Source organism: Furipterus horrens, unplaced genomic scaffold (genome assembly GCF_987537825.1).
Source record: "Furipterus horrens unplaced genomic scaffold, mFurHor1.1.pri manual_scaffold_3, whole genome shotgun sequence".
Classification (NCBI taxonomy): domain Eukaryota; kingdom Metazoa; phylum Chordata; class Mammalia; order Chiroptera; family Furipteridae; genus Furipterus; species Furipterus horrens.
The window spans coordinates 201,668,824-201,694,186 of NW_028327173.1; the positions used below are offsets into that span (position 1 = coordinate 201,668,824).

Here is a 25,363-nt window from a genome sequence, read left to right on the forward strand (position 1 = left end):
CAACTGTCCTGCAGTGAAAATGAAACAGATCCCAGTCTCCTCCAGATTCCATCAGCTGCGTGGCCATGGGGGCACCTACAGTGAAGAGGTATTAGGCACGGCAGGGATGAGGTGCCCGTCTTTGTACTCTTTCCCAGGCCTGCCCCATTTCCCAGACCTAAGGCACATCTACACTAACGAGGAGTTTAGAGGCGGCTCAGTGTCTGCTCTCCTTGTACTCAGCCTTCCTCCGAATCATGGCCAAGACGTCCCGTCCTGCCCGCCCACTAAGAAGTAAACCTGGTGTCACATACACATGGCCACAGTGTCTAGGTACCTTTCCAGAAACACCTGGAAAGCTTACCAGTGATTCCCTCTTCCCAGAAACCTTTGCTGAGAAAGCTTACCAGCCTGTGAAGAGGGCTCCACCCCTCTCGCTAACTCCCCAGTAAGAACTGGCAGGAGGTTTCCCAGGTGACCACACTAGGTGGGTTTCACACCATTGACCACGTGCCAAAGAGGTTCCCTGGAACTCACAGATCAAAGTGTTCCCAAGAATGTGAAGAGGGATCTAAGAGTGCCAACCTGAGTTGTGCATCACACCCAGTGCCAAGGTCAATTCCATTCCCTCCAATAGGTGAAGACTGATTGGTGCCCTTGACTGAGGGGAAAGAAACTCTGGGAATTTTCCATTTAAATCTTCACTTGGGAGCTGTCTACATGCCCTAGGCTTAGAAGAGCATTCTGGGTACTGTAAAGTTAACCTGGAATGCTTATTCCAGTTTTTAGGTTTTCATGAAATCTTTTCATCTCATTAGCTTTATTCGTTTTTATCAATTACGCACGTGCGCACACACGCACGCACACACACACAGACAAAAGGGTTTCTACCAGCTGCCTCAACCCACGTCCCAGTATGAACAGGGCTGAGCACGAGGGCAGGGAGAAGTCAGCAAGCAAGCGTAGGGCCCATGTCTCCGGCAGCCTCCCTAGCACTCCAGCCTCCAATGGCTTCCAGGGCCACCGGTCCATCACTTCCACTTACTTTCCCTCCTTTTCATCTCTCTTCCTCTCGTGCCTGCCCCTTCCTAAATCACAACTCAGTACACTGAGGCATACAAGTGACTCCACTTAAACTCAGATGGAAGTAGCCCATCACTCGGCACCTGCGCTCCCACCCCGACCCCTACCCCATGGGAACAGCTATTTTGCTACCAAATGTGACTTTGCCAGACTACAAAAAACCCCCACTTACTTCTCCTCTTCTTCATTTTTCTTCCAATTGACAGCAAGCGTGGGGGATGTGTGTTTGGTGTCACTTGCTCCAACAGCTGTTTTGCCCACAAGCACTAACCCTGTCCATATTGGAGGCATCTTTGGAGTCCTAATTAAGGGCCAGTTCTAGGCACGTGGATCGGCGAAAGGAATCAAGACCTTGCCCACCAGGCCCCCACAGCCTAGTGAAGGATACAACCTGTAACAGCAGCTACCATACAGTTTGGTAAGTGCTGTGATGCAGGGATGGACAGACTATCAGATCCTTTGCAAGACACTCAGCCTCTGTAATCGAAGTAAACCGTTTAACATGAGAGAGAACATTCCAGAAGGCTGGGGGCAGCTGAGCAGAACCCTGAGCGCTCTGCATTTTTTCCCTCCTTTTGGGGGTTTTCTGAGTTCAATGCCTGTTGCAGTCAGGGCCCGGATCCCCTGAGGCATATGGCATAGGAGGGGCACAATGTTTTCATTACTGAAAAGCAAAGGCAGCAGCAAGGGGCCCATCTGCATCTCCATCTATAGAACTGGGAGAAAAACAGAAACTACAAGGCTTGCACAGAAAGAGGTTATCACAGCCCCCGGCACTAAATATGTGTTAGTTTCACTACTGGTGGCGATAAAAATCAGGACTTCAGAAGGATCCAGGCCAGGCTGGAACCTGCCCCAGGCCCCTACGCACAAGACAGCTGCACCACACTGATGGGCCCCTTCTCTCAGTGGCTCCTGCCACCCCAGACTCAGAGGCAGCCCTCTGCTGGGGAAGAAAACGAGTCCTGGTCCAGCAAGACAAGCCGGCCTCTAGCAGAGAATGCTGTGATTCGCGCGCTTTACCTGTCCAGGTGTGTTTTTTGCCATCCGCCACCACTGCTCTGACCCCACACACCTTGTGGGCAGAGAACGTGGTCTCGTTACCTGCTACAGAAAGCAACAGGGCTGGGCACGTGCTTAACAAATACTGTGCGATCAGGGAATTTCTAAACTGGAGGGAGCTCTCCAAGGGGGTCAGGCCCAACCTTTTCATTCAAAAATGCAATTATTTACTAGGTAATTTTTAAATACAGAAAAAAATTAAATATAAATGGTCAAGAGTCCCACTACCTAAACATATCAGTCCCATATAAACGTGAAAAAATTTAACACTGAGACATGCACACTTGTTGGTTTTTATAAGACAAAATGTCATGGTCAAAAAAGTTGTCCTCCCTCCTACCTGGAGCTCTCTGTCCTCCCTACTCTTTTCTTGTGTATCCTGCCAAAAATAATTATAAAAAGATGAGTACATACACGCATGTACATATGTAGACATATATATGACTCTATTTTTTTACATAAACAGAACCTTGATTCCCTGAACTTGTTTTTTTCACTTAAGAAGGTGTATGGTCTATATGTTCGTGTCCGTCTCCCCCCCCCCCAAATTCATGTTGATGTCCTGCCCCCAGTGTAATGATGTAGGAGGAAGGGCCTTTGGGAGGTAATTAGGTCAGAGACTTCATGGATGGGATTAGTGTCCCTATAAAAGAATCCCCACAGAGCCCCTGGCCCCTTTCTCCAGGTGAGGATACCACGAGAGGTCTGCAACCTGAAAAGGGACTCTTGATGGACCACACTCGCACCTTGATCTTGGACTTTAGCCTCCAGAGCTGAGGCAAATACATTTCTGTTGCGTATAAGCCACCCAGTGTATGGTAATTTGCTAAAGCTGTCCAAATGGACATACACAAGGACCTGAAACCAGAACGCTTGCTTTGTACTCCTGCGCCATTTATAAACAATACCAAGACACCCTCATTCACCGGTTTCTGGTATTCGGTGAGTAGATCCACAGGATACATTCCTAGGGGTGAACTTGCTGGGTCAGTGATATAACTTTCATAGATACCGCCAATGCCCTCCCAGAGGCTCCGCCAATGTGCCTGCCATGGCAGGAGAAAGGGTGTCTGTCTCCCAACTGCTCTCCAGAACTGGATATTCCAAATTCTTTAGTATTTGCTAGCCAGACAAGTGACAAATGGTAGCTTCTTGCTGTTTAGATTTGAGCCTCTTTAAATCACAAGGGAGGGTGAGAACTGTTTAATGTTCAGATGAGAAAAATGGAGACCCAGAAGTCCCCTAACTGGCTAAAAGTCTAACCCTGAGTTATTGATAGAGATGAACTGGGACCAGATCTCAGGTCTGGAGCCACCCGGGATGCCCTGACCCCCAGCACCAGAAGGAGAGTCTGACGCCCAGATTCTCCCCATTCCAGGCACACACACCTCGGGGGTAGGCCGGCCCTCCGCTGCCTGGGATTGTGCAAGCGCTCCCTCACGACCAGCAATCCCCAGGCCCGAGCCTCACTGGCCAGAGGGGGCAGTCTCAGCCTTGTCCTTGGCCCAGGAAGCAGGGTGGCAGGGCATCTGTGATTGGAAGATTGCCTCCAAACTGCCTGAGGTTCCAAGGTGGTTTTCCTCCCATTCACGTCATCTCAACTGTTCCTTCTGTCTGAGAGCAAAGCGGTTCAAGTTGTGACTGGACCTTTACATTCCTCTTTGTCCTGTGGAACTGGACTCCTTGAACAGGGAAAGAAAGCTGGTTGGAGGAGGGACAGGCTCTCCTTCGAGTACCCTCTGGGGCCCTCCGCAGGCATGAACAGAGCAGGTGTTCACTGAGCAACCCAGGGTGCGAGCACCCGGTCTGGCTGAGGGGCTCAGAGCCTGCTTCCTGCCCGCCCTGCGGCCTTGGGTACCTTCCCCTAAGCCTCGCTGTCCTCGCCTAAGTGATGGAAATGACACTGTTGACGGCTTTGCCTAACACATGGGATTGTTTTAAACAGAGTACAACGTGCCTATCAGGGCTCTGAAATCTAGAGCTCCACATGCACGGAGGGCCTTAGCAGGTGCCCACGAGCTGGTGGCCACTGGCTTCCATGCGGGAACTTCCCTTTATGAAGCAGCAGTCCTGGGTCGTGCGGAGGGGCCCTGCCCTGCCCCGAGGTATTCCCGAAGCCATCCACTGCCCACCCAAGACTACCAGAGCCAGGCCGATCATCATGAGCCAAGGTTTCATCTCGTTGTGCAAAGAACTATTTCATAAGCATCTATTTATATACCAGCTAAACTAGATGTTCCGTGAAGAGAACTCCAGTGACTTCATATTCGTTTGGCAGAATCAGGAAGCACAGTTCCACTTACTATTATAGATTCTTCTCAGCCAACTAATATTCATCACACATTCGAATTAAAAAATAAAGTGGCCGTTTTGAAGGGAATCATCCTACAATTATTACATATTTCTCTCCTACTTCTTTTTTTTTTAAGAGTTAAATACAGTTAAACCTTTTTCCTTATCTCTCTGCCACCATCATAAACATCCAACTCAGTCTGGAATCACAAGAACCTGTTCTACCACTTATAGCTTTGAGACTTTAGGCAAATCATTTAACCTCTTTGTGCTTCAGTTTTGTCAGCTATAAAAGTAAAGAGGACCAGGAAACCAAGTTAATCAGGAGTGTGCCTACATTAAGAACACAAAACCCACAAGGATCCACCGACTTAAAAGTTCAGTGCGTGATTTGGAGAAAGCTGTTTTGTCCTCTGAGATATGTTTTGTTTCTTCCTAACTCTTGGCTATATTCCAGATAGCTGAATTTGCTGGTTAAGTGAGGCTCTCCTGGGGAATATAAATTCCTCTGGGGGACTTAAAGAACATAATTAAGGCCCTGATGGAACTCATTACACCAACAATCAAAGCCCAGACCCAAGGGTTCTGTTCAAAGGAGGGAGCCTTTCAACAAGCGCCCCAAGCAGAGGCTAACAGAAGACCAGAAAGAATGGAGGTGAGGAGAGCAGGAGGGTCCCTGAGCCTGTAATGGGGAGCAGCTTCCCTACAGTAAGGTATACACACAGACCAATGCCCCAACCAACCGGGCTTTGTCTTTGCGGAAGGCAATCTTCTACAGGATGACTTTCAACACTGGGGCAGTCCACAATGAACACCCAAGAAGAGAACCAAGGACTCATGGCCCGGAACTCCACCTGCTGTCACACCTGCAAACAAGCACACAGACGGTTTGAGTGGCTTGTAATTGTGTGTAAGATGGAGAGTGTAGGGGGTTGGGGTAGAGCCCCCTCTAGACAGACAGTACTGAAGAGATAAGACAACTTCACTTCAGGGGACTGGTCTATTTTCCTGAAAGTGATAAAAAAATTCTCTCATAAATTCTACTTAGTTGCTTCAGCTGAGCTAGGTCTCTTGAGTTCTAGCTCTAGTATTGAAGGTATATACTGTGGACACCAGAGAGCTATTTGTAAGTGTTTCAGCTCTTTACGCTTGAAGTATACAGCTATATTACGTTTTCTCACCTACTGGAAGTTAAGTGTGGCCATGTGACTAGCCGTGGCCAGTAAAATGTGAGTGGAAGTGACAAGTGTTGAAACTGGACAGCTTTGAGAGTCAGCCATTTCCTCCTTTCTCTCAGCCACAGTGATGGGGACTCAGCCTCCAACTGGGAATGAGAACAACAGAGTCCCCAGCCAGCCTCAATGGCTACACAGAGTGAGCAAGAAATAAACCTTAATCATTTTATGCGCCATTATTTTATGAGTTTTGGGGGCTGTCTGTTACCCTAAACCTAAGCTACCCAGAGTGACACATACGCGGTCTGTCCAGAAAAAGTCCAGCCATTGCTAATATAACAAGAATGGTTTGCCCATGAATGTAACCTGGCAGCTAAGGACAGTGGACTGGAATGCACATGCATGAACAATGACACTTCACTGTACTAGTCAGTGGGGATAGTACAGCAGGTATACTGTATGGCCGTCACATTCAAAACGACTGAATGAGTAGAGCAATGATTCTGCCTCAAATTTTGCGTTAAGCTTGAACGTTCCTCCACAGAAACTATTCAGATGACTCAGAAGGCCGCAGCTATAGGCAACTGATGACTGGCAGCTTCATCACGACAAAATGCCCACTCATGCGTCACACCTCACGCAGAGTTTTTGGGCAAAACATCAAATCACCCAGATGACTCAGGCCCCCTACAGCCCAGATTTGGCACCCTGCAACCTCTGGTTTTTCCCAAAACTAAAATCACCTTTGAAAGGGAAGAGATTTCAGACCATTGATGAGATTCAGGAAAATATGATGGGGCAGCTGGTGACTGGGAGAACTGTGTGAGGTCCCAAGGTGCCTACTTTGAAGGGGACTGAGGTGTCATTGTCCTATGTACAATGTTTCTTGCATCTTCTTCAATAAATGGCTGTATTTATCACAGTACCTGCCTGGATACTTTCTGCTTAGCCACCAGAAGGTGCCCTCCTTCTCCTAAATTGGTAACTTACTGTCAAGTGTTTAACTGTATTAAAATATACAGTGTGCCCATGAAGAGCACAGTACTAGGAACTCCAATGCTTATCACAGATGTAGACACAATTTTTAATTACAAGAAACCAAGCTCCTTTCTAAAAGATAAAATTTAAAGCTATCCTCTCAAACAGCCACACAACCCCCGTTCCTTTCCTGAGCCCTAGAGAATACGTGTGCAGGTGCCAGGCCAGACATTAACACCTGCTTCAAATACGTCATCCATGGATGGAGGGGAGGCATTCATTTTAACAAACTCCAATTTCTGGCTTGGAAGGTTTGCTCCAAGATATTCTTGATCCACACATGCTCATCCTCCCAGATATCAGGCTGATCTAGTCAAATGGGAACTCCTTTGTTGGCTTGATTTTCCCTGCAGAATCCAGAGTTTTAAAATGCAGTTGCTTGAACATCACTACGGGTGACACCCAAAGTAGGTCTGGCCCCATCTCTCATGCCTCCAGAGGCATATTTCAATTCATCATTTTATTTAACATATAAAACACGAATTGAGACAATTTGTGGTCCTCTCCTATACTATAAAAATCCACGAACTAAGTTCCTCTGTAGGAAGATGGACCAAAACGTATGTCTTACACAGTTGCAATGCAGCATAGGAACAGCAGCTAAGCTGTGCCCAATAAAATCTTCCCATTTCTAAAGAACAGGCTTTATAGACACAGACTGTGGTTACGTGAAGCCGCTGACGCCATCATTTGGGGTCAGATGCATCATTTTAGCCATCATTACCTTTTTAACTTCTGTATCGGTATCAATCTAGTCATTTTAGTGACCAAAATAACTATACCATCATTGAGTTTCTTAGGTTGTTAAAATGACCAGATCAGAGTTACTGCTGATGAATCAATAAAATGCTTGGAAATAAATACGAGGAGAAATGTACAGTTGACCAAATGAATGCCAAGGCCACACATATCCCCACCCCAAGCCTTATAATTTACAGCTAAATTCTGGCTTTCCAAGGTGCCCAGGGCCAGTCTCTAAGTACTTTGATACGTGTGTTGCAGGACCACTTGACTGTAATAGTCAATTAAATTATTAATGAAAGAACTATACAAATAAAAGCATCGTGCTCTTTTATGTAGTAATAATTATTATCATAAGCAGTGCAAATTGAATAATATGAATTATTGGGACAGTTCTATGATAAGCTAACAATTGCCAGCAATCAGGCCAACCATCTCTGCTCAAGCTGTTTAATAAAATAAACAGCAGTTTGTTTACACTTCTGTGGAGTGAGACACACATATATCCAGAGGCTACTTATGTGGCCTGGGTAGGAGAGCTAAAAAAAAAGAACTGGAGGCCAAGTAATAAAAAACGTGGAACTAGTTACAATGGTGGTAACTTGGGTATTTCCACATCTTAAAAAGACAGTGAACCCTATAACTGTCCCAGAATCAAATGACATAATTTATTTATACATCCATGCATATACATACAGACATTTATACTTACACATACTACATAAATATACATATATAACACAATACAGTCTTGTAACTAAGTATAGTGTTCCATTTACATTCATGTGAGGGATAAAGTTAAATGCCATAACAATCATAGGCTGTCACTATTTATAAGCATTTACTTATCAAGCACTTACCTACTTACCACACAGCCACACACTGCTCTGTAAAAGAGCAAGCCATTTCCTTGTTTACCTTAGCGGGCCCCTGATGGAACTCTCTAGAAACTGTACAGTCCTCAATCAGAACTTGGCACCGCCCACTTCTCTACCAGTTCACCCAAGACTGATTCGGGAGAGGTATCCCTTCACCAGATCAAACTAACCACAGGGAAAGTCTGTTCAACTCTAATTGGTGAGTAATTCAGACCTTCCAGTAGCTACTACAACCAAGTCCCTGCCTCTTTTGGTTCACCTGGAAATACACGTGTTAGGTGTGAGGCAGTGATATGCGCTGCTACTCAAGGGAAAACCGTCAAAGGCAGCGACGTCTCCTCAGCTTCCAGCAAGAATAAAGTAATGCCGAAGAGGAGGCTTGACCTACTTGCTGTCAGATGTGCTCCCCTCTCACACAAACACCCCCCCCCACTAGCGTCTGAGGGTCAGGTAAAAGTCCAGCTGTTCAGAGGCCATTTGACTGGGCTTGGGGCGACACTACGCCTTTTCTACTATTAACGAGGCCAGTTTGGATGCTGTTTCTTCCAAGGGGTACAAACTTCTCAACAGCCTTTTCTCTTCAGTCTCCCTGGGAGATGCCCCTGCTCCCAGTTCCAGGTGTGCTCTGAGCCTCAGTCTCTGCTATTAAACCACAAAGCTCTCTCCTGTGCTACGTTGCTACCACCTGTCACGGAGCTCCAAGCTTTGAGCACAGTTACGAACTGGGACCCAAAAGGCTCAGTCCCTGGTTAATGCCAAAATATCCATTTAAGAGTTCACATGCACACACCAGAGTGAGAGTAAAATAAATTGTGGACCCATAAATATATACACTATAGGGAAAGAGTTGGCACAGCAGAGCATTTTCCGCAGGGACTAACAACTAACTCACCCTCTGCCTTTGCAGGGGCTGGGTCTGCCAGCAGATCAGTGTACTCTTTTTTTTTTTTTTTTTTTAATTTTAAGAGAGAGAGAAAGGGAGGGCAGGAGGGAGAGAGAGAAAACCATCAATTTGTTGTTCCACTTATTTATACACTCATTGGTTGATACTTGTATGTGTCCTGACCGGGAATCAAACCCATGACCTTGGCAAATTGGGACGATGCTCTTAACTAATTGAGTTACCCAGCCAGGGCTGACTGTATTTTAAGCCCAGAGCACTGTGGACAGATGACTACTCATCTTTTCAAATGCTTGTTTTCCTCCTCCTTAAATCAGGAAAAAAAGTTTTAATTGCTGTTATGTCTTTAACACTTGCTAATCTCCTTTTTAATAAAGAGGATAAGCCGCAGGCTGCGGACCTCCAGTAAACAGAAGTGGGAGCCAATCAGGAAGGGGGGGCAGTGACACGGTGCGGGGGAGAAGGGCCACAGGGCCCACTCCGGCCAGTTCCCAGATCGTGAGTTTGCACTGCAATAAAATTTCAAAAATAGTTTCGGGAACAAGCGTAGATTGCCAACTTTTTATTTTGCCAAGTAAGGATATTGAACTCACTATCTTGTGCTTATTTTCCTCTTTGCCTTGGACTGGGGAAAAGGTCATGTTTGACCACTTACTTGTGCACGTCTGTCTGGTCACCCCACCCCCACCAGCATTACCCTGTCAACTCCAGCAGCGCCCCTCAGAAAGCCCTCTGCCTTTCACACAGGAGGCCCCGTGAACTAGACCAGGCTGGATCCAGAATCTGAGAATTATTACTTATTTTCTCATTTCACTTGAGAATGTTTCACATTTCCTTATCTTCCTTCAGAGCAATTTCTGTGAAACACCCTTTCTAAGGTGACATAACTACAGAGCCAGTCTCAAAAAAAAAAAAAAAAAAAAAATCAACATGCTTTACATTGTGTTCATTTCAAGCCTTGATAAGAAAACAGCATATGTATGCTTCTCATGGAAATGAATTCTACAGAAAGGGTATAGTCACACTTTCAGCCCCGGGGCCTGACCTACAATGGCCAAGAACGCATGTGCAAAGAATGTGAATGCCTTCTTTTGCAGGCAGAAGGAGCAAATGACCAAAGACTTTCCATCCATTCATCTTGACAGAAACCAACTGCACAGCCAGCCAAGATGACTGTTCTGAAGGAAACCAATTTGCAGGGTCTGGACCAGAACCAGCACTTTCAGCAACAACTAAGGATTCAGACCAGTTTAATTTCTGTATTCTTGGAAGACAAAGACCATTCTATTAAAGTGGCCTGCACAGTGCCTACTTGCCATGTGCAAAAACCTCCCTTATCCCTTGAGACCAGAACCCGGTATCTAGCCTCCTCCTCCCTCAAAAACAGCTCGCAAAGGCCTTCGAGCTGTTGGCTGCATGGTCAAGAACGAATTCATAGTTAGCTTGTTATCTTTCGGCACACAGAAACTGATTTAGAAATGTTTTAGATTCATTCTCAATTAAATAAAAATGGGTTTTAATGTTATTTCGCATTATCAGTCAGGACCATACATTCTGAAGTAATAACAATTCTAATCATTTTAAGAGCTTCAATAAAATGAGTGTTTACTATCTGTCAAACACTGTGCCAAGTATTTTATAAGAATTATTTTATACCATCTCTACAAGGTAAATATCCTCATTCCCATTTTACAGATGGGGACATGGAGGCTCAGGTCCCTTACATTATTGTCTAGGAATCCACAGCTCAGAAATCACACCCAAAGTCTTTCAGGAGGAGGACTAGAATCTGGCTTCTCCTCTCACCATAACACCCAGGGCCTCAGCCCAGGATCCTGGCCACATCCCTAAAACTGACGCTGCCACAGGCCAGGGTGAAGTGCGTGCACTTCACACGGTTCTGCTGAACACCCAAGCCGTGCCCTCTTCCCCTTGAAGCCAGTGTCATTTCCGTTCTGTTTTATAGTCCCGCTCAGGCTTTATGCCCCCTCTCTCAGGAGCCCTAACTCCAGCCCTCAGGCCTTGGCCCAGTGCAGCTAACAACCAGACTGCAAAGTCACTGTGTCCAATTGGACAAACCCATTTCTCTCAGGACAGTTGGTGCCATTCCCAAACGCTGAGTTTGTGTTAAATAAAGCAAACTCCCCAGAATTCACAGATTTCTCTCATCTGCTTTAGTTTGCGATGGCAACGGGACAAACGCCAGCACGGAAGCTGCCCCCCATTCTGTGATGTCTTGCTTGGTGACGTTTGTGGCTCTCAGGCTCCCTATATAGAGAATACAAACTCTTAATGACCTCACGAAAATGACTGCAATAACCAAGTGAGAGAGTAAAAATATTGAGAAAAGAAAAGAAATGTGTCCCGAAACTAAGGTGTTAACACATCATACCTTTTCCAAATAGTGCAGGTTAGGGCAAATACTTGGCACCTACAAGGCCCAAGCACAGACCCAGAAGCACTCTGTTACATACATGGGGATTTCCACTTAATCAAAATGTTTCTGGGAAACACCTAGAGCCATTATCAGAGGTTCTAACTGGGCAGCCAACTGGGAGACTCCCTGTAGGTCTACGAATCAGTCTTTGGGAGAGATTTTTGTTTTGTTTATTAACATCTAGGCCCCACTGTTGACTCAAGCATAACTTCCTTGGTATTAAAGTAACTGGGAGCTAATATTCGTTGCCCGATTTTTAATTACATCTGACCTCTGTGTACCCCATGTGGAAAGCGCCCTCCCTGCCCGTCAGGGTACCACAGACACTAATGATCTGTTGTTGGCTCTTCTGAAAGAGCCTTGGTGTCTGAGCAGCTGATGATCACTAAGACAGAGGGTTCTAGCCCTCAAAGAATCTAACACACACACTCTTTGTGTGGCGCTTAAACAACGAGAGCATCACAGGAAAACATGTTGAATTGAGTTGTTGACTATTTACATACCCTCTAACCTGTCCAGTTGTCTCTGCCTCTGGGGGCACCAGACTCCATTTTGAACATGGATGTTCCCCCCTTCCTGGAGTCTCTCATTTTCTCCATTGTATTCATTCAGAGGACAAAAAAGACTCCATAAATATCATTTCATATTCCAAGCAATTTGCTATAGGCAACTACACCATTACTTTGTACAAATAAATTTACATAAATCATTATTAGAATGCTTTATCTTAGCAACATTATTTGGTTCCCAGAGCACAAATTAAATGCATGCTTAAAGCAGAATATTTTAAAGTTATTCCTATATTGTTTAGGAGATAGGATTAGAAATCTCCATCTAATTTTTCTCTCATAATGGAATTCCTTTCATTTTCTTTGTACATTTAGAAGCCACATATGTAATTTTCTGGGGGTGGGGGCTTCTTGAAGCAAGCAATGCAACAGATGACTCTGCCCCATTTGGTTCATTTTTCAGAGACTCTTCCCTTTGATATCATGGGTTTGGTTTTGAACACTGATTAGGAAGGCCAGGAACCAGGGAAATTAATACCAGCTTGTGACTAGATGGGTTTTTGTTTGATATTATTCTGCAAGCAAACTGGTCTTTGGTTGTGGTCCAGCTTTTTTTTTTTAAATAAACAAATTTGTAAATAAACTTCCTGAAAACAGAGCTCAGTTTCTCCTCGCTGTTTGTGTTGGGAAGATGCCTGTTTAGATCGACTGCATAAAGCCCAGGGCGAGCCTTCACTGGCTAGAATCCGACTCCACCCACGATTTCAGAAGAAAGTCTTCTCTCCCTATCAAAGACGCCGTGCCCAGTTCTAAAGCAAGCTGGCCGTGTCAACGTCAGGGTAGTGAGGACAGAAGGGGGCTGACAGGATGTCAGGAGACATGCTCGGCAGCCCTGGTCCTGCTACTAGCTGGTCCTGGAGATTCACGGAGTGACCTTATATCTTGACTGCTTGTGGGGTCAGAAAGGGCTGAACTCAATGCTCGGGGCTGTAGCTTTCGACCAGCTTGTGGTGTGGGAACGGACTCCCAAGGCAGTGTCAGGAAAGTGGGGCTCCACACGGTCAAGGATGAGTGAGGCAGCCCCGTGGGGCACTTACGAGCGCTGCGTCACGCAGACCTAGGTTTGGAGCAAAGTGCTGCCCCTTGCGAGCTGTATGATCATGGGCAGCTCGACCCTTTCTGCATCCGTCGCTTCATCTTAAAATAAGGAGATTACTTGTACCTACTTCATGGGTTTGTTTGGGGATTAAATGAAGTAATGGAGGCAAACGCTTAAAACAGTGTCTGACTTTTAGAAAAAGCTCAGTAAGCAGGAGGTAACAATAATCTCAAAGGAGGACCAATAGGAAGATCATATAATTTACTGTCTACACCTCGATATTTCTGGGTGTGAAAGGGAGGACTGTATGGTAATTATTCTGGGTCAGCTGGGGATGCTAGGACAGTCCAAGGGCGTGTGTGACTACCCTGACTCCAGCCCTACTTTCCAGGCTCCTGGCAGCAAGACCGGGTCATGGGACTAATTCTGGCCAATCAACCGTGGGTGTGGAATTGGTTGGGGTCATTTCTAGTCCAAGGCACTTAAGAATATGTGTTTTCAGCTCTGTCTTTCACATGTTGCGGCAACGAGGAAGCCACATTTTAAGATGTAGGGGTCACAAGATGGAGGAGGCTTGGAACCTCATAACACTGGCTATAGGACAGCCACACTGGGGGCCAGGGCTCCAAGGCTTTGCTTCCAGGAAGGGCCAAACTCCCGGGTCAGCGGGACCTCGCCGCAGGAGCGCCAGAGCATACCAAGCAGGCGAGGCGCGGCCAGGACAGGTGTGACAGGAAGAGTAGGAGCCTCAGAGGACAACGCTCAGTGGTACCTTCAAGACCCAGGGCAGTGAAAGCCGCCACTGCTTTATCCAAAAGCAACGCTGGAAAAGAGCTAGGTGTGGGCAGGGTATGCTCAGCCGTCCCCAAATTAATCAGGGCATCTGGCTCCTCATCCCCGACTGAGTCTCCTTATTCAGCCTTGCGACTCTCCCTGACTCCCAGCGTTCAGAACTCTCTAGAAACACTCTTAGCATCAACCTATAAACTCGTGTTCTTGGCTTATGCTTCCTACCTGTCAATCCCACTTTTTAGCTCAGAATAAGCAGCGTGAGTCACCAGGTACTGAGCTCACACAGTCCCTGGCGCATCACAGGGCCTTTTAGAGCCACACCTGCCAGGCACAGCTTGGAAGGGAAGGGTGCAGGTGTGCAAGAGAGGAGTTAATAATCAGGTAGGCGTGCAGAGGCCGGGTGTGGGCAGACCCAAAAAAGCAGGAAAGGCCAGAAAAGTGGCAGGCAAGCCAGGGCTGGGTGACAATGACCGCTGTTCGTAAAGGTAGCTGCCAGCCAAGGCCCCACTATAACAGGGCAGGCGGGGCTTCCCCAGGGAAATCTTAAGGGGCCCAGGCTCTCAGGGGAGCACAGCCCTGGCTGTGACAAAGGATCGGGGTCCCTCGCTGCCAGGGCTCACTCCCATCTGCCCACCCAGGACCCATGCTCCTCCTCTTCCCGCCTCCCAGTCCCCAGTGACCAAGCCCACCTGAGGCTCTCCCTCTTCCACGAATTCAATCCCAGCCCTAAGTCTCTCAATTCCCTGAACCACGGCGCCCAGTCCAGCCCCGCCCCACATGGCACCACCACCGCCATCTTCTCATGAGTGGGTCCTGGATCTTTGGCTAAGCTGTGACCTTCATGAGGAGCTCCCTGTCACATTATTTTATCCCCACCCATCCCAAGAACACATAACCAACCAATACTCAGTCACGTTTATTGACCTCAACAAAAGGTCCAGCATTAGAAAGATCAATTCAAGTAAAACACGGCCTTATGAGAAAGAAAATGATTAAATGATTCAGAGGAACTATGGTAGAATCTCGTCACTATACAAAAACTTCCCGGCAACACTCCTTTTGCTTTGTCTGTCTACGGCACACGCCCAAACTTTAATTGAAGATGTAATTCAGTGTTTTCAATCTCTTAATGCCTAAATTGGATTGACCACATTGTCAGTCTGATCAGCTGCACAAATTGATCATTAAGAAGATTGGGAGGGAGAGGGGAGGATACCAATTGATGGATAAACAATCAATCTGGCACTTGTATTTAAATATAGCTTTGGTGTTTCATGTATTCAGTGCCATCTCTGTGAGGTGCACGCGAGCTGGGGAAGGCAGAGCGCGGTTACCTGAGTCAGAATGGGTCCAGGAAACCGAGGTCAGCATCGCTCCGTCACGGAAAGAACCAAGAAACCTCCATTCTCACATGAATTCTGGTCTTCCAGGAGATGATGCTTCTAGTGGCTGGTGGAGAGGAGCAGAAAAAAGACAGGCTTAGAGCAGAGGAAGAGAGAGGCCCCTCTCAACCACAATAGATGTCATCTCTCGCCTCACTCTAGAAGATGACACACTTCAGGGAAAGTGTCACTTGCAACAGTGCCTCGTGATTGCTTGGGAAGTTATTGAAGCCCTAGGTCTTTCATGACGGAGTGTTCTTGAAACTGCATCATGGGGCATCCAAGGACTCACATATTTGAAAATACATGCCACAGCCATTGTGAGATTATCTTATTTTACTACAACTGCTATTGAGACACTTGTGAGATCATTTTATTTTACTAGAGTTGCCACTGGAACACTTGTTTATATAAAGGAAAAACATCAGAGCACCAACAAGCATTCAAGGCCAGTGTTCCACCACGTGGACCAACCTTGATCACTGGGTAAACCAGATAGATGGGCTGCGATGTCAATGACTCTGTATTCTGTTGTTGTAAAATAAAATTGCTCTGGCTCTATTCTGGGGGAAAAGGTCCCATCGAGCTAAAGCTCACTAGAGGGGCTGCAAGTTTTTGAGCCTCAGTTAACCAATAATCTTGCAAAATAGAAAAGTTGGTACCTGAAATGAATTGCATCATAATTTGATGGAAGACGGTTTTTGGCCTCTGCCTCAAGGAAGACAAGTTAGCAGGACTACACTGTGAGCTTAAATGTGAGAATGCCAGGAAATAAATTCATTAAATCAGTGGTTCTCAAATGGTAGTCCCTGGAATAGCAGCATGAACAACACCTGTGAGTTTGTTAGAAATGCAAATTCTTGGCCCCCACCCATGGCCACCTGACTGAATATTTGGAGGTGAGGTCCAGTGATCTGCTTTAACAAGCCCTTCAAGCGATTCCCACACACTTCAGATCTTTAATCTATCCACCCATCCGAAGACATCTAACCTGTTGTTGTCACACAAAAGTACCTCACTCTAACACATGTTAGATTTCAATTAAGGGCCAAGTATTGAGCTGGGGATTGGAGGGAAGAGAGAAGGGTCAGGGAGAGAAGAGGATGAGGTCCCCACCTTTGAGAAGTGTACTGTCCACTATGAGAGCTAAGACGTGTGTGCAGGCAACTCAAATGCAGACAGACTATGTTATTTCCTATAACAAACAGCTCAAGGGGTTCAGAGGAGACATTTGTTTCTGGTGGGGGTGAGGCAGGGGGCAGGTAAGAGAAAGCATCAAGACAATAACAATACTAATGGGCCTTGAGAGGTGAACAGGTTTCTGACTGGGAAGACCAAGCAATAGCAAAAGCAAAGGCTCAGAGGTGAGAAAGCATGAAGGCTATTCAGGTGCCTGGGATAATCAGGTCTGGCTGATACCAGAGACACTTGAAGGTGGTCCAGGTGAGACAAGATTACTTTCAAGTATAGACAGGTAAATGCTAGGGGCCCGTGGCCTCCTTCTCGTGGGAAAACCATCCAGCAGCATTTGTTGCTTATGTTTAGAAACTGACAACTAATAAACCAGGTGACTCAAAGATTTCTAAACCCTGTTTGCTTTCCTGTATTTTTTGTACTGCATTTTCTAGAGGGAAGCATTTCAGCTGCTTCAAGGATGAACTGCTGAAGGTTTGCCCAGGAGGAACACACAAAAGAACATTTTAAAGTAGGCACAAGACTCTGGATGTCACTGTAGCCTCAGGCCATTCTGCAAGGGGCAGAATCTTACCACACCTAAAAAGTCCCTGAGGACATCTATGGTTTTAGCTTTATAAAATAACCCCAGGGAGTAGTGATATGTCTTGGTGACAGGAAAAAGCTAAATGGTTGGAGAGAAGGAATGGATAAAGGCAGTCAAAAGGTACAGACTTCCAGTTATAAAATAAATAAGTCATGGGCATATAATGTACAGCATGGTGACGAGGGTTAATAATACTCTACTGCAAATGGAAAAGTTGCTAAGAGGGTAGATCTTAAAAGTTCTTATCACATGCAAAAAAAATTATAACCATGTAAGATGACGGATGTTACTAGACTTATTGCAGTGATTATTTTGCAATATATACAAATGTCACATCATTAGGTCATACAATGAAAACTAATATAATGTTGTATTTCAATGATACCTCAATTTAAAAAATGTAAGTCATATATTTTTTTAAAAAGTTAAACTGACATGTAAGATCTCCAAGTAGAGAAAAAAATATTTTCCTAATCAAGAAAAGTGTGGCTTTCGCTTCTAGAAAAGTGACCTGATGCTGCCACAAGAAGGATGAGGCACCGAAAGGGTTTCAGATAAACGCAGGGCTCTGATGGAAATGAAGCTGGGTTCAGTACAGGTGGTACCTGGCTGCTCATCCCAGCTGGGCCACGTGGCCACCTGAGTCATTATGGGCAAAAGGCACTCGACCCCTAAACCTCAGTGTTTCATGTATCAACAAATAGGGGCACCGACTTGTCCCAACTTCTTTGAAATTTAAATAAGAAAATAGATACAAAGTTGCTATGAAAATTGTAACATTGTAGTATTGCACAGAGGTATAGAATTATCCCACTCGTTGAGACATTTGGATACTCGTCGGCAACCGTCCGTCTCGAGAGACGATGGTGTAGCTTCTTAAGAGTCTATCTGCACCGCCGAGAATGGCTGTGCAGTCCAACTCGGGAGTGACACGATATCTGTCTCCTCCTGTGTTGAATCGACATCTTGCGATGACGCTGGAGTGTCCTCTCCAGTGAAGCTGAAGCTACAGAGCCTGGGCAGGGTGATATGGAGGGTCTGCTCTTGCCCATGCAGCAGACCCCCCCTCTCTTCGCAGCTGAAGGATCCAAGGGAAAGACGGAGTCAATACAGCTTGGCTTCAGGTGCGCCGCAGGAGTTGCCGGTGTTGACTACAACGTCAAACCGCCTTAGGGACTCCGGCTCCGGATTTTCTGTCGGGGTTTACTCCCTTAGCCTTTCCCCTGAAGAGGTATGCCGCAAGGCAGCGGAGGTTTTTTGGAATCAGAGTTTTCCTTCTCTGATGTGCCCTGACTGAAAGATCGAACCAGCGACACTTAGCTCGCAGGCCGACGCTCAATCCACTGAGCCAAACCAGCCAGGGCAGGTACCTACATGCATTTTAGTGTAGAGCTAATTGATAGTTATTACTATATTGGCCTTTGAAAATATAGAAGTAAACGGTTTCTTTTGCCCTTAGACTCCCTTTAAATATTTGCAGATATAGCACTTCTAAGGAGCATACTTGGCATCAGCCAAAGCACTCTTCCATGAAACATTTCACAGCAAATTTTTTACTTGTGTGTGTGTGTTTAAATTTCATTCCTCTGACCACGATAGAGCATCCAGTTATCTTTCAGCAGCGCCTGGGGAGCACAACTCAGTCTTCACCAACACAGACATAGACGATGGCAATAATTTATCATCTCTGCAGTAGTTCCATCCCAGATGGACCATTTACTAATTTATTTCCATATGTAACTAGCAGAGAGATTCATCAGGCTTCCAACTTGGAAACCTGAATTGTGCTGTTATTCCCTTAACAGGCTAACTCTGGACAAGAAGAAATACACTTTTATACAGAAAACCGGGAGCCCCTCTTAAAAAGCCTGTCGACCTCAGATGTGGGCCTTTAAGCATGCACACATGCACACACAGACACACGCACACACACACAAATACAGCGCTTGCTCCTCCTGTCAGTTTGGAGAGCTGGTTCTTTCTTTAGATACTGTCAGGCTTCCCATAGGAGCTGAGTCTAATATAACTGCAGGCACCCATAAGCCCAGAAACGTAACGCCAAATCAGGTCCAGTTGCAGCCGCATTCCCTGCCTATGTGCAAGCTCGAGGCTCATATTTCTCAGACTGAAGAGATCTTTTTGCCACGGTGCTGCACCCAGCTGGCCCATTTGTGCGGTGCCCAGGCTCTGGAAAGTATGTGCTTTCTTTTTTCCACTCTTTTTAAGGGTCTGAACTTGACTGAATCCGGCAGCTGCCATAACCCCTGCGAGGCGACAGCTCCATGAACTGTTAGCGTTGCTCTCAGTCCACTTTTGTTTTTAATTCCACCCCAGTGATATTAGCAAAGAGTGTCCATGGGATTGTTGTCTCAGGACAGTGTTTACATACAGAAAGCCAGCCAATCCCAACACAGGCCTGAAAACACGGGTTGACTGTAATATCTTAAGTGGAACCCAAGGCCTCGGGCAGGAAAGCTCAGTAGACAGCACCGTGGAGAGGTTATATTATTGGCTACAGCGTCACACCTGGGTCACTAACCAACGTGTGGCCTTGAAAAAGGCCCTCCGTTCAGGTTCACAAGTCTCTCCTCCATAGTTTGAGGAGTTCAGCTCTACAAGGTCCCTTCTGGCTCTAAAATCTTGTGACACTATGAATATGAAAGAAAAATCAGCCATTCCCTTGGCTTCTGTGTTTAGATGATGCCAAACAGCCAGAAGTCCGGAGGCCTCTGGAAGTGGCCGAAGGGGTTCTGACGCTTGGGGCTGAGACAGGCAGGGCCCTGGGAGCTGCAGGACCCAAAGACTCCCGTTAACCACAGAGCATAAGCATCTGAAGACCGTGCAGTGACGTACAGCTTTGTAAGTTTTTAAGAATTCAGTGAAAGACAAACAGTTCAGTGTACTGTTCCAGGCACGGCAAAAACCACGAGAGTACCGAAGTCACAGTCCTTTGTCTTTAATACGCTTACATCTCAGTTAAGAAGAGATACACCTCTTCATACATTGGAACAAGCGCTGTAAGTAAAGACAAAAGAACTGTTATGGGAACACGGGAAGATGGAAAAATCATTCTAATGAGGGCGAGGGGGGAGACCTGGAAGGTTTTATGGAGGGACTGGAATTGAAGGTGGGTCTCTCAAAGCAGAGATGGGCGCGGAGGCATCTGGACAGATACAGCAGCAAGAGCAAAGGCCTGGAAGCTTTGTGGCGAGCCGAGGCCACAGTCCTTAGTCCCCTAGGGCAGCCACGGGGTGCTCAAGGGAAGGAGGACCGAGTGAGATGGCAGGCTGGGCAGGAACCAGCGGGTGGAAAGCCCTGGAAGCCAGCCTGCAGATTTGCTTATACCCCGTGATCACTGAGAACCATCACAAGTCACTGCGCGGGGGAGACTCCAAACGAGCTACGCCTCAGGAAGTTGATTCTGGCAATTCTGTTACCATTGAAGACTGGTAATAAGATCTGTCTGTACCTTCGTGTTTCTCTTATTCATTCCATGCTGCCACTTTTTGGGAATCCCTCAAATTTATTTTTTTCCAAATCAATTTCCTGGCCCTTCAAATGGAAGCAATTGAGTTTCCTACAAGCCCTGCCAGGGTTTAAATTCGAATGACTGATTTGGCCTATGGTTTGGCATTTAGATGTATGTGGTTTTGCTGTTCTTACAAAGGAGTTAAATAACATGGCATAGACTGGTGGGGTTTTTTTTTTTGTTTAACACTGGAAAATATTTCTGGGCAGTGAAAAAAATATACAAATGTCATGACTGTTGGAAGGACCTGCCTGCTTTAGCACTCCCAAACGAACAAACATTGAACCAGTCATTAGTCATCCAAAGAGATTCATTGAAACTTTTCTGATTTCCGGCTTCAGAGCCCAAGGCTTCCAGGCCCCTCAACTATAATAATAGCAGAATGTGATGTAAACCCTCATACCAATAGTATTTGGTTCCTCTGTCCCGTGAGGGGCAAGCACAGGTGGCTTCCTGCAGCTGTCACAGAGAGAAGCTGCCCACCATGGGGATGTACAGGGCCCACGCCAGGCAAGCCAGGGCATGGGGGACGGGCCTGCAAGCCAGCCCTCCCATGGGCCCCCCAAGATGAGCTGGCATCTCAGAATTCCACAGGGATGAGTGTGCGAGCAGGCAGGTGAGCCTCGGAGAGAGGAGTTGCCTTTTGGTACAAGCCACCATTAAAAAAAAAAAAATTCGCAAACTTCACTTCCCATCTCTGGGTGGCTCAGACTACAGTTGGGCATAAGTGGGAAGCTTCAGTGCTAGTTTCATTTTGGATCACCTTATTTAGAAAGGCAAATCATTTCTATCCACCCCTGGGGGGGGGTCGAACATTCTAGGGTTCACGCCCCTGATTTATAATGCAAAGTACATCCCATCCCTCCATATTACCCAGGCACTCAGGAAGCTCCAGACACCCCTCCCCAGGCTCTCACAATGTCTAATCAAATAATTACTGTGAAGAACAACATGTAGTAGCAGCTGTGGGTAGTTCCCCACGCACATAAAAAAAAAAAAAAAAAAAAGTCACATACACTACAAAAGTCTCGCAGGTCTCCGGTACCACTTTCTGTAAAAGTCCACCTACGGTCGGAAAACTAATTCTCCTCAAATGAACAGATTAGCTTAAATTACCATGCCATTTTACATTCTCTTCACTGACACATGACCAATAAAACTATAAGGTAAATGCAGGCTTAAACTGAGTAATGGGCATAGAAAAATATTTTGACATTAAAAACTCAGTATAAATTGAACGACAACATACTTGAAAGCTCCTGCAATCATAACGTGCACATTGAAATCTGTTAACCTAATACCCAGGCTGCTATTCAAAAGCAGAGGTCTGGCATATAAATAAACACCCATTTGAACACTTCTCCCAAATTACCGTACGATTTGATTGCAAAGTCACACACTTACAAAGTCTATCATCTTTCCTTCGCTGCTCTCTAACCAACACTCAGGTCTTCTCAGGCGACAAGGTGGCAGCATAATATAAACACAGACACCAGCAAATGGTACCAAAAAGTAGCAGCAGATGTCAAAGACAAACCAGGGTCATCCCGGGGAAGAGAGATATTTACATAAGCGTTCAGAAAAGACAATGGAGCTCCAATTTCCCTTTAACTGCACACCCAATCAACCTCTCTGGCTCCTCACCTGATCATTTTTATACGAAAGCAATTTCTACAACGATGCATTCAGAGACCTTAGCTGCCATAAACTCAGCAGCAAAGATTCTGTTGCACATTAGATTCGCTTTAAGACTCGGTTATTTTCAACCAAAGCTTTCATCCCTTTACCCATCACTACCCGCACCCCCCCCACACACACAAAACAAAAATTTAGCTTCACTAGCAACATCCTTCTTAAATATGTCATCTGCCAAGGCCATTTTCTTACCTTTGTAACTCACTCACATTCGTTTGATGATATTTACCCAGGCAAGGACAATTGTTTGACTGGAATCTTGCAACTTTCAACTTTGTCCAGATTTTGCTGTCGTTGTGAGAAGGGGGAATGCCACCCTCCCCCCAATTCATCGCTCAGCAGAATCAGAGCTATATTTTAAGTTCTTTTACACTTACTTAATATAGTGTGTGCTGCCTGTCCACTGATGCGATATCAGAAACCTGCAAGCTACTATTTCTGCAACTGTGTCACTGTAGATAGTCTGAAACATGTACGTAGCTGTTGCCATGGAAACAAACACAGCTAGGGTAGAGTGCCACGCTGTGTTAATTCCTTCACCCATGAACCCCAGGGGAATGCTAACATTCATCTTCTTTCTCCTTTAGTCTCACACTGCTTTAATATTTTTTTAGCATTATCAAATGATGCACTAAATACATATGGTACCCCTGAAAACACGGACGGCTGAAATGAGCTGTGTGCCAGCCTAGCCTGCTGGGGACCTGCTTAAGGTGGGGCCGTTGTGCAAGAGAGCCTTTCACTAACTTCTCCTGGGAGAAATGGAGAACTTTGTTTCTTTCTTTTAAAATGGTGTGGGGGTTGTGGGGGGAAAGGTGAGCATTTTATCACACCTACCAGTTATCACGGAATAAAGATGCTATCAGCAGTGTGCTTATCAGCTCTGTGAAAGGCAGGGAGACGTTTGGCAAACTTTCGAAGTGGATTCAGGCTAAGAGTTGTTTTCCCTTCCAACTAGGGCTGCATTAGCGGGCTGTCAATCCAATAGTTTTAACTAGGCAAAAGCATAAACTCTCAACAAGGGCATCATCTGTTCCCACTTGGTCTTTATTCCTAAACCTATAGAACGTATTGGAATGAGGAACAAGATGGAAATCTGCCTCATCCAGAAAGAAATGCGATGTTCCTGGAATCTGAACATTCTCTTATTTGCTGCAACTTCAAACCTTTTATCCTATTAAATGTTGGGACCAGTAGAGAAAAGTCAAATTCTTTGAATACACCTAAAAGCCAAAATGTGTAGATTGTGGTGCATTGGGGCATCATGCTACCATTGAAACTGGTATGCCACTTTAAATAATGGGGTTACCCCACATAGTAGAAAAAAGTAAGCTGTTCAAAATCTTAATTACATCCTATCCCTCGGGCTAGCTAATAATATTCAATATAGATGAAAATGACCACACTTTAGATTTGCATGCTGGTGTGCTTCATGTGAACGTAATTTTCACACTAAACAATCAATTATAGGCTTTAAAAGTGCAGATCTATGATTCTGAACTGGCATTTTTTAAAGAAACCACTACTTTATTTTGGGAATGACGGCAAAATTATTCTACCAAAGCTAAGCAAAATTTTCCTATTATTTTCTAAATTGAATCATTCTTGGCTATACACTATGATAATAATAATCGACTCATCCCTAAGAGAAAGCAAAACATAAAATAGATATACAAACCTTACTGGCAAAAGAGGTAAATTACTTTTTAAAAGCAATCTCAAGATGATGTTAGGGTCCACTATCAAGCCTAGTCTCTGAGTATCAGCAGGGCAGGTGGAACTCCTTAACTAATCATGACTGGTCGTGGTCAGTACTCACCAACTTTAGGATCAGAGCCACAACAAGAAAAGTGATTGCTCCTTACACTTCCACTCCACTTCTCTATCTACATTTGTCAAGTGTTACCAGGCATTCCCACACAGGTCGCCCCATTTGACTATTCCAAGGTTATGAATAAGGTTGACATGAATTAACAGTCCCATCCCACAGCACAGAGCACTGGGGTTCTAGGGACCAGAGACTGGCCCAAAGTCACACATTCAGTGGTGGAACCTTGAATCTGTTGCCTGATCTAACTAACACTCTGTCCATGGGTCATGCTGTCTCTAGATGGCTCACATGTGAAGTTGGTTGTAAAGGACTTAAAATAACTTTAAAAAATAACTTATAAAAGGACAGATACGAAGTATCAGAGTAATTAGTGCAGATATTATCTATGGCTGGTGATTAAACTAATGCCCCTCTCTGACCTTGCCCACCCACTCTCTTCTCCCCAGAGTGGGAGGAGAGGACCCAGCCTATAGGCTGAGTTCAGCACTGATCCCAAAGCAGATCATCTCAGCCTGCTCACAAAGCCCTGAACCCCTTTCCTTCCCAGATACCCCAGCCCTAAGTGCCACTCCTCAAGGAGGGCCTCACAAGGGAACGATGGTTGGAGATTCCTTGGGCTTTGGAGGTGAGAGAGGATTGGAAGCAGCAAGAAGCAGTGATAAAGTAGTTATTCTCCTGTGATAGTTAAGTTCATGTGTATACATATATGTGTGTACATGTATGATGTGTGGGTGTGTACGTAGGTCTGCATATCCTACTGGTAATGCTTCTCTGGGAAACCGAATAATGTACTTCCCTAAGGAAGCAAGTCATTCTGGACTTTGAACCACCAGATACTCAAAAGTGGATTTCATTGTGGTTTGGGTTACTCATGACCTCTTACCCACATTACCCTTGATATTATGAGTTAAGTGGACTTGGTCATGCTACATTTTGGTGAAGGAGTTCTTCCTAGAAGTAAATTTCTCCAGACAACCTAATGTATTAAGGTATTCCTGAAGGAGAAGCAGGCCCCTGAGGGGGAGGATTCTGGGGAGACTTCCCCGAGGGATGGGGGTTACCAAGTGCCTTCTAACATATGCTCCAGCTCGAGGCAGTGATTTGGTCCCTTTGATGAAAAGCTTTCCAAAATGGACTGGATAAGGAAATAACGAACTGGG

General features: G+C 45.6%; 1 protein-coding gene across 1 annotated transcript in view; it reads right to left on the reverse strand.

Annotated features, from left to right (window-relative positions):
- Positions 1 to 25,363, reverse strand: part of FOXN3 (forkhead box N3) — a 360,583-nt gene that overhangs the window by 249,873 nt on the left and 85,347 nt on the right. The window contains exon 2 of the mRNA XM_090271283.1: positions 15,321 to 15,435. The gene's annotated coding sequence lies outside the window, so the exon portion shown is untranslated. The remainder of the gene's footprint in view (positions 1 to 15,320; positions 15,436 to 25,363) is intronic.